Source organism: Henckelia pumila, chromosome 4 (assembly GCF_033568475.1).
Source record: "Henckelia pumila isolate YLH828 chromosome 4, ASM3356847v2, whole genome shotgun sequence".
Lineage (NCBI taxonomy): Eukaryota > Viridiplantae > Streptophyta > Magnoliopsida > Lamiales > Gesneriaceae > Henckelia > Henckelia pumila.
This window is the reverse complement of record NC_133123.1, coordinates 87,725,378-87,735,544: the sequence shown is the minus strand read 5'-3', so window position 1 is coordinate 87,735,544 and position 10,167 is coordinate 87,725,378.

The window sequence follows — 10,167 nt, the reverse complement described above, 5'->3', positions numbered from 1 at the left end:
CTTTACCCTTTATTGATCAAATGATTGAAAGGTTAGCGTGTCATCCTTACTATTGTTTTCTTGATGGATATTTTGGTTATTTTCAGATCGCTATTGCGCCAGAGGATCAGGAGAAAACGACATTCACATGCCCGTTTGGCACCTTTGCATATCGACGAATGCCCTTTGGACTTTGTAATGCACCTGCCACTTTCCAACGGTGTATGGTTAGTATATTTTCCGACTTTATTGAGCATATCTTAGAAGTTTTCATGGATGACTTCACTGTCTATGGTGATTCCTTTGAAAACTGTCTATCTAACCTTGCGCTCGTCCTTAAAAGGTGTGTCGAAACCAACCTAGTTTTAAATTCTTAAAAATGTCATTTTATGGTTGGGCAAGGTGTGGTTTTGGGTCATGTTGTGTCATCTAAGGGAATAGAGGTAGATAGGGCTAAAATTGATATCATTCAGTCTCTTCCTTATCCCACATGTGTGCGGGAAGTGCGTTCTTTTCTTGGCCATGCAGGTTTTTACAGGAGGTACATTCAGAATTTCGCCAAGATCGCATCCCCCATGTGCAAGCTATTACAAAAAGATGTGTCATTTGAGTTTACGGAGTCATGCAAATCATCCTTTGACAAATTGAAGAACTCATTGACGTCTGCACCAATAATCCAACCATCGGATTGGAGCAAGCCATTCGATATCATGTGTGATGCTAGTGACTATGCCGTTGGCGCTGTTTTAGGCCAGAGAGTTGGGAAAGCATCGCATGCTATTTACTACGCTTCACGTATCCTGAACGATTCCCAACGAAATTATTTCACTACTGAAAAGGAGCTTTTAGCTGTTGTTTTTGCATTAGAAAAATTTCGGTCCTATTTACTTGGTGCTAAAGTTATTGTTTACTCTGATCATGCAGCTCTTCGTTTTCTGATGGCGAAGAAAGAGGCAAAACCAAGGCTGATCCGATGGATACTACTGCTGAGCGAATTTGATGTAGAAATCAAAGACAAAAGAGGGGCCGAGAATCAAGTTGCTGATCACTTGAGTCATCTAGTTCATAATGATGAGGAGCTGAATTTGCGTGAAGAATTTCCTGATGAACAGCTGTTTTCGGCGAGCGCCGAATTATCATGGTACGCAAATATTGTGAATTATTTAGTTACTAATGGTTTTCCCTCTGAATTTTCCAAGGCGCAAAAAGACAAAGTGAGAAGCGATGCGAAGTATTATGTGTGGGATGATCCATACTTGTGGAAACACTGCGCTAATCAAGTTATACATCAATGTGTACCCGCGAGCGAGGTAATCCCTATCCTCACGTTTTGTCATTCTTATGCCTGTGGTGGCCACTTTGGGCCGAAAAGGACATCAAGGAAGGTGTTGGACAGCGGATTTTTCTGGCCTTCCTTATTTCGCGACGCTTACCTGTTCTGTAAGTCGTGCGCTCAATGCCAAAAGACAGGTAACATCTCCCAACGACAGGAGATGCCCCAACAACCTATTCTAGTTTGTGAGATCTTTGATGTTTGGGGCATCGACTTCATGGGACCCTTTCCGAGTTCATATGGTTATATTTACATATTACTTGCTGTGGATTATGTCTCGAAGTGGGTGGAAGCAAAGGCCACCCGTACTGACGATTCTCAAGTTTTTGCAGAGTTTATCAAGCATAACATTTTCTCTAGGTTTGGAATTCCGAGAGCCCTCATCAGTGATAGAGGTACGCACTTCTGCAACCAAACTTTGGCAAGTTTGCTTAAAAATTACCATGTGACGCACAGGATCTCCACTGCATATCACCCACAATCCAACGGTCAAGCTGAGGTATCAAATCGAGAGATCAAATCTATCCTAGAAAAGACCGTGAATCCTACAAGAAAGGATTGGAGCTTAAGATTTGATGATGCCTTGTGGGCCTACAGAACCGCATTTAAGACACCGATCGAAATGTCTCCATATCGGTTGATTTTTGGGAAAGCATGTCATCTGCCCATGGAATTGGAGCATAGAGCCTATTGGGCTATAAAAAATTTTAACATGCAGATGGATGAGAGCGGCGAGCACCGAAAGCTACACTTGCAAGAATTGGAAGAGATCCGAAATGATGCCTATGCCAGTTCTAAGATCTACAAGGATAAAACAAAAGCCTTCCATGACAAGATGATCTCTTGAAGGAACTTTGAAGTCGGTCAGAAAGTTTTGCTCTATCATTCACGACTTCGGTTGTTTCCAGGTAAGTTACGTTCGCGTTGGAATGGACCTTTTGTTGTCACTAATGTCTTTCCTCATGGTGCAGTCGAAATTCAAAGTTTGGACACATCCAAAACATTCAAGGTGAATGGCCCCCGGCTGAAGCACTACTATAAAGGAATCCAAGTGAACGTGAGAGAGGACGAGCATGATATCACTCTAGATGCTCCGCCAAATGTTGAATAAATCACGGCATGCAGTCAAGCTATAGACTGACTACAAATTTAGCGCTGACTGGGAGGCAACCCTGTGTTTCTTTCCCTTTTGCTTTTACTCGGTTTTTTTTTTATTTTATTTTTGCTTTATTTCCCAGTTTTTCTTGTTTTTCCGGAATTTTGAAAAATCCAAAAATATTTTTTCTCTCGCTCGATCCGCAAAATCTTGCCGATCGAGCGAGAGCCCTTTTAATTCAAAACAGTGAGTTGTCTATTTTTCTCTCGCTCGATCCGCAACATCTTGTCGATCGAGCGAGAGTGTTTTCTTCGGGACAGTAAGTTGGGGTATTTTGTCTCGCTCGATCGGCAACTTTTTATCGATCGAGCGAGAGCACTTTTGTTCGGGCAGTACTTTGCACATTTTATTGTCGCTCGATCCGCAACATCTTTTCGAGCGAGCGACAACCCTTTTACCTTATTAAAATGCAGATTTCTTTTCTTTTTTCTTTCTTTCTTTCCCATCTTCCCCCCTCTCGTTCCAAATCCCTAAAACCCCAAATTTCTTTTCTATCTATTTATCTCCTTAAATTCATCTTTCTTTCTTTTAATCCACAGGGATCGCTCGGAGGCAACACCACGACATTTCGGACGCAATCCTATCCGATCATCTTCTCCGGCCTCTCTCTCGTCGGAACTTTGCCCAGCCGCCAGTCGCCTTTCTCGATTTTCTTTCTTCCCGAGCTATATTCGTCGGGATTTTCTTACTCTTGGGCATCTACCGGACTTCGTTTTTCGTTGATTGCTCTTGTGTTTCTTCAAGGAGTTGCTGGATTTTTATTCGCACGCCAAGTGTTCGAAAAATTGCTTATTATCTTTCGGTATCATCTTCCTACTCTCCATGGGACCTAAACGCGTCCAAAGCCAATGCGAGTCCTCTTCTCGAGCCGCTGCTCGATCTTTTGCCAACTTCACCGGGCTCTTTATCAATGACGCTGCTCGTGATCGTTACATCACTGCCAAGGCAAGTCGTTCACCCATTCCTGAACGTGGTTTTGAGTTAGACTTGGCCTATCCTGATATTCTTAGGACTATTCAAGAGCGGGGTTGGACAAAATTCTGCGAGCCACCTCCTCCGGCTGTAGTCCCGCTTGTTCGTGAATTCTATGCGAATGCAGCAGAGAGAACAGATAGCAAGGCGTTTGTTAGGGGAAAACTGATTTCTTTTTTGCCCCATGAGTTTAATGCTTTATTTGAAATACCAGAGGTGGACGATTCGCTCTATCAAAGCCTGCACGACGGCCCGGATTTGGATGAGTTGCTTGAACAACTGGCATACCCTGGAGCTACATGGGTTGACCCAGTTTCTATCGTGAACTTCAAGGAGCGGTTCTTACGTGTGCTTCCTGCCTCGTGGTATGCTTTCGTGATTCGGCGTCTGATGCCGATATTACATTCAAGTGATGTCAATCTTGAACGCGCTAAACTTTTTTATGCGCTTGAAATAGGAGCACCAATTAATGTGGGGCGTGTCCTTCATAGTGAGATTCACAGATCAATCCATAATGTCACAGTGGGTCTCTAATTTCCCATGATCATCACCTGTCTATGCATACGTGCCGGGGTTGTTGTTCGGAATGATGAAGAGTGGTTGCAGGCTCAGCGACCACTCGACTCCGCCTTTATCAAAGCCAAGAGAGCGCATCGTGTTAAACATTTTATGAGGGACGGCCAATTTCAACAACCGCCAGCCCCCCAAAGGCCACCTCCTCCTCCTCGTCGCTCTCAAGCCGATTCCATCCATGAGCTCACTGCCTTCGCCCATCATCAGGATGCATACAATACGGTGGCGGCTCATAATTCGCAAGCTTTGGATGCTTTATTGCGAAATCTTATATTGCACCATGGTCTTGATCCAAATGCTGTTCCGGCTGCTCTGCCGTATCCGCCACCCTTCCCCTTCCAGTATGCCTCTCCTGTCCTTCCTCCAGAGGCTGAATCGGATGATGCCGCAGACCTGTAAACCAGGGGAGTCCCGTTTTGTGTTTTTGCATTTCATTTTGTTTAGTTATTTGGTTGCGTTCTTTTGTTGTCTTGCATTGAGGACAATGTGTTGTTTAAGTGTGGGGGGTGCATTCATGCATTGCATTTCATTGCATCATTGTGTTTGTTGCGTAATTGCATATAGTTCATAAATTGTTTCATGTGTTTTTTGTGTGCATAAGTAAAGGATGATGATTTCTAGCCTATGATGAGATAGTTGAAAAAATATGAATTTTTGAAAAAAAAAAAATTTACTCTTGATTGGATATGAGAAACCGGAGGTTGTTTGTTGAATATTTTAAGCACGCATGTTTAACCGATGAAGTGTAGCGATGTATTAGATACTGTGGAGGTCTGTTGGACCATTGCACGACAATAGGTGTTTGTGGAACATGATAGTTCTTGAATTTTGATGATTTCTTTGATGTGGCATATACTTTCTTGGGCGCACCTAAAATTTTTGGTTTTTAAGAAGAAAATTAATTTTTGGAAACCAATCAACTCCATCCGGGTTGCGAGCGAGATTTATGAAATTCTATTCATCTTGTTTGTGGCTAAGTATGCGGATTACATGGGGTTAATCTTTTGAAAAAAAATATATATTTTGATTCCATCCGGGCTTGAAATATGAATGAAATTCAATTCATTATTTCATAGCTAAGTTTGCGGACCTAATGGGATTGTAGTTCCATCCGGTCTATAGACGAGGGGATTGAAATTCGAATCCTATCTAGTTTTAGCTAAGTATGCGGGTAATTATTGGGACTTTTAAAATGTTGGGTGCAAAATCCAATGGTGCGTAATTATTCTTAAGGAAGTTGTGTTGTGTTGGAGGATTGTTGAGAGGAGAGTTCTGGATTGTGAGGCTTACACTGAATTGTTATAGGTCGGCAAACAGTTTTGAAACTTGTCTTTTGAAGTTGCATGTAACTGGGATAACATGTGTAAGGCCCGAAAATATTAAGTTCTTAATTACGGGATTTAAGATTTAAATTCCGAATAAGAGAGAAAATATAAATTTAAGAATGTATGGAAATTAGAGATTTCAATTTCGGGTCAGAAATATTTAATTTGAGGATTTTTCGGATTTTAAGATTTTAATATCCGGAATTCTTAAATTAAAAAGATTAAAAATATTTGAATTAATATTTATGGAATTTAAGATCTGAATTCCAAGATTATAAATATCAAGGATTGAATTTGCGAATGAAATCCGAGCAAGGACCCATTTGAAAATATTGAGTAGTTCAAGGACTAAAATGCGATAAGGTCCAAAATGATTTAATTTTAATCCGAGAATATTTAATTTGAGAATATTTAGAGTTTAGAATGAAATTCTATTATTCTTAAATTATTTAGGATTGAAATTGAATTAAATCGCTTGTCCGGGGACTGATTTGCAATTAGGTCAAAATTCAGGGACCAAAGTGCAATTTTCTTTGCAACTTGTATTTTTAAAGTCCATTTTTGTCCCTTTAAGCTCCGATATCTTTCGATCCGCCCGGTAGAATTTCCGATTGAACATATATTTGCGATCACAGCTCCGAGTGCTACGTTTTGACGTAAGTTTTATGAAGTTCTACCATATTTGAATTTTAAGTTGTTGTTAGAATTATGATTTGATTGTATAAACGTGTTCTAGTATATCCGACGATAGCATATCTAAGACGGATCGAGAAAAGATCGTCGTTTGGACATGTTTTTGAATTATTGAAGAATTTTGTACAATCTGAATTTTTAAGAGCTGCTGGTCACGTGTATAAGTGGATGAATTGGTGATGATATTGAGCTTAAATGATTAACAAGATGATGTTTATGCTTTTGGAATTTCCGGTTTTGATCCGTTACGCCGTCAGTTTGAATTCCAGTCATGGGATCAAGTTGTTAGATTGTTTGATCCTAAATAAGAATGAAATGATATAGAAAGCTCTTCTTGAATGATATATCAATGCATTTCAGATTTGAATTGCAAGAGATCGAGTTCGAGTTGACGAGTTCGAGAAGTTAGCCTTTGAACCAAGAAAGAGGGAAGAAGGTTTGAAGCTAGTTCGCCTTGAATGATTGCAATGATATGAGAAGATTTTGATAAGAGTTCTTTGATGTTATTGTCCAGAATTGGAGCTTCTCAGATTCAGAAGGAAAGGTATGAATAGACATTAATAAGATGGGCAGAATAACTCGAGATTGTTTCTGATTATCGAGTTGCCTAAAATCACATACATGCATGTTTTCATATATGTTATTGTTTATGTTTACATAAATGGGATAGATTATTCAAGATAGATATCTTCTTGAATTTTCAGAATATTTATGTAAATGTTTACTTGTCTTCTTTGATTTATAGTATTTTCTGTATAGAACATGTTTTATGTATTACATGTGATACTTACAGATTTGTCGGTATCGTTGAGTGATTATATGCTCATATGATTATATGATTGATGTGTTCAAGATGTTTATAGCATTTAATGCATACAGAACATGTTGCATTCATCTTGAACTCTAGCCTGAAAAGCACAGAGGGCAGAATGGCCTAGAGTGCAGATGACGTTTGGAGAACTGTAGTGAGTGGCATGGAATGTAGATTTACTTCCAGAGTCAGATGACTCATGGCACGGAATATAGATTTATTTTCCAGAGCTAGATGACTCACTATAGTTGCACCAAAGTCAGGGGAATTGAGATATTTAACACCACCTCGATTGGGAGAGTCGGTGGTTGGTTAAAGATTTTATTTCCTCGGGATCCCAGAACTACGATTTATTGATATCAGATTTGATAGCCTATTCCTTGACACATGCATTGCATTTATGCATTAACCTAGAGATTTCTATGGTTCAGAATATGCGTTTATAAATGCTAGCATGTTATGTTATTATATGACATTCATGATTGAATAAGTTACATGCTTAAATGATGTATATGCATGTTTTTCATACTGAGATTTATTCTCACCGGAGTTATCCGGCTGTTGCTTTGTTTGTATGTGTGCATTGCATCAGGTTGGGGCATGATCAAGCTAGAGTTGGCTTGGATAGTTCGAGAAGAGTCATATCATGTGGTGACTCGGGTTTTAAGCAAATGACATGTATTTATGACTTGGTAAACATGTAAGAAAGCAAGAACATTTGTATATGTTATTTTTGTCAAGTATTGATTTATACTTGAGAGTTCATGTATTCTAGATCACTTGATATTAGTTTGAATGCATGTAAAATTATCATGTTGAGAAGTTTATATGACGTTTGTATTTGATTTGGAATCAAATTGTACAGCAAAGATTCATTTTTATGTTCTGGACAGGGTGCCCGCTCGATCGGGTGAACTCCATCGATCGAGCACAGCCTGTGAATTTCCAAAACAGAGACATGAGTTTTTGGGCTGGCTCGATCGGGTGAGTTCCACCGATCGAGCGAGGCCAAAAGGGATTCAGACCCGAGAGCTGGATTTTCTAGCTCGCTCGATCGGGTGAGTTTACCCGATCGAGCGAGGTGCTGAGACTTTAAAAAAACAAAAAAAAATTAGCTCTTGGTTTGAATATTCTTTTATTATATGATTAATTGTTAATTAATCGTTTATTGCCCTAAGATGAGATTAGCAACCCGAGGTCCCCACCACAGGTGGTATCAGAGCATAAAGTCTTGGACTAAGATAGAAGTTGAGCGGGGTAGATTGAGTCGCATGCATTGATAGTATTGCATGAGTATGCTTTACTTGTTTTACAGAATTATATGCGACTATGATTGCTTGATTGAACACTACTTGCTTTATTGAGATAAGAATTACATGCTTATATGCTGATATGTATGCCTGATTTCTTGAATTCATTTGAATACATGAATTCGTTGCAAGCATGTAATATGTGAAAAAGCATGAGAATTTGCAAGCATGTGTTCTATTCAGAAGCATGAGAGTATATGTATGTTATTTATAATCTCTGCCATATATATTTCCATATATATTGCTTCTGTTATCGAATAAGACAGACTATGCAGATAGCATGAGAACCTCAGACAGAACAGAACTGCAGATAGAACAGAACAGTGTTGAGGTAAGTTTTTGAGCCGATGCACTGAGGAGTATGTGAGTTGAACAACTCCAAAGCTATGAATCATCAACTCAGAAAGATACAGAATATGCTATGTCTAGAAAGGAGTTGATTTGAAGAGCTGGATCAGTTGTTCAAGAGAAGAATATTCATATGAACATAGAATCAGCTTGATTTTATATCAACTTCAGGACTTAGCAAGAAGTTGGTGAAGTTGCCAGAAGAAGTACTGAAATTGTTTGGCAGGTAAGTAAACAGAATTGTTTCTTTCCGTATATGCGAAAGAAGATAGAACAGTAGACTTTGCAGACTAGAAGAATAAGTTGATTTCAAGCCAGTAATAGAAGAACGAAATCATGAACTGGTAGTATGAGGCAGAGTTGAATTTTTTTTATTCAAGCATCTGTAATTATGGAAACACTATAATCATCACCTTCACTAAACTTTCATAGTTGTATAGCTATGAAGCAAGCGATAGTGACAATAACAGCAAAGATCGAGTCAGTCTAAATGCCAGCAGATGAAGATATATAAGCATAGCTCCCCTAGCTGAAAGGCTCAAGTTGTATCAGATAAGAATATTATAGGTAAGTGAGTTAATTCTAGTTAACCGCTTATATATTGATTGCATAGCATACATTCATAGATCAGTGATTTGTTATGCTATAATCTGTATCTGATGAGCCTATATTCATCGTATTTGCTGAAATTTTGCCTTTGAGTAGATGGAATACATTTGTAAGATTAGTCATAGAAGATGAAATAAAGAATTGAGAAAATAAGATTGAATGTGCTGATATAAGGCGTGAGATATCAAGCTAGAATGCATTATAGATATTAATGCAATAACTAAGTACCAGTTACCAGTTGATTGAATCCGTGCACTGATAAAGAAATAGACATGACTAGCAATTTATGATATGAGTTTTAGAAAGTAGATTTTGTTATTTCGGTACTGGTTATATCACGTTTTACCGTGGAAGAATGTCAGTAGAAGTCTAGTCGATATATTGAACTAGTACAGAATTAACCTAGAATTGACAGCTATGTCAGTGGTTAGAATGTACGGACATAGTTCAATGACATATTTTGACCTTTCTACGACATGAATGCAGTTCTATATAGAGTGGTGTCTAGTACAATGGTATTATGACAACTTGTATAGAAGAGAATTACTTAAACTGAAGAACTTCAGAAACAGCTAGCAGATTGCGTAGAAAAGAGTTATGTCACTAGTAGAATTTTGGGTTTTTACTTCGCTACTTTTTACTTCGGCGATTAGAAATTGTGAAGTAATATATAACAATAGACTTCGGTAATAATTTTGACGAAGTAAAAAAACATTTAATACTTCGGATCTTAAAAAACACGGGCTTCACTGCTCATTTTGAGTAAGAATTTACTTCGGCATAATAATTTTGGTGAAGCAAAAAGTAACAAATAAATTTATAATATAAATTTGCTGAATTAAAAAAATGAACCGATAAAAAAACTTCACTCTTTCCATCCCCTTTCTCTCTTGCCCTACGACACCGATTCTCTGTCTCCGACGTTCTGCTGCCGCCGAAAGCTGCTCGTCAACACTTGAATTCGAATGCCAATGATCTGAAGCCTTCTATTTTTGCATCAATTCGGTTTAAACGAAATCTCGTCTCTCTGTCGTGCACATCGTTCAACCCTTTTAGTT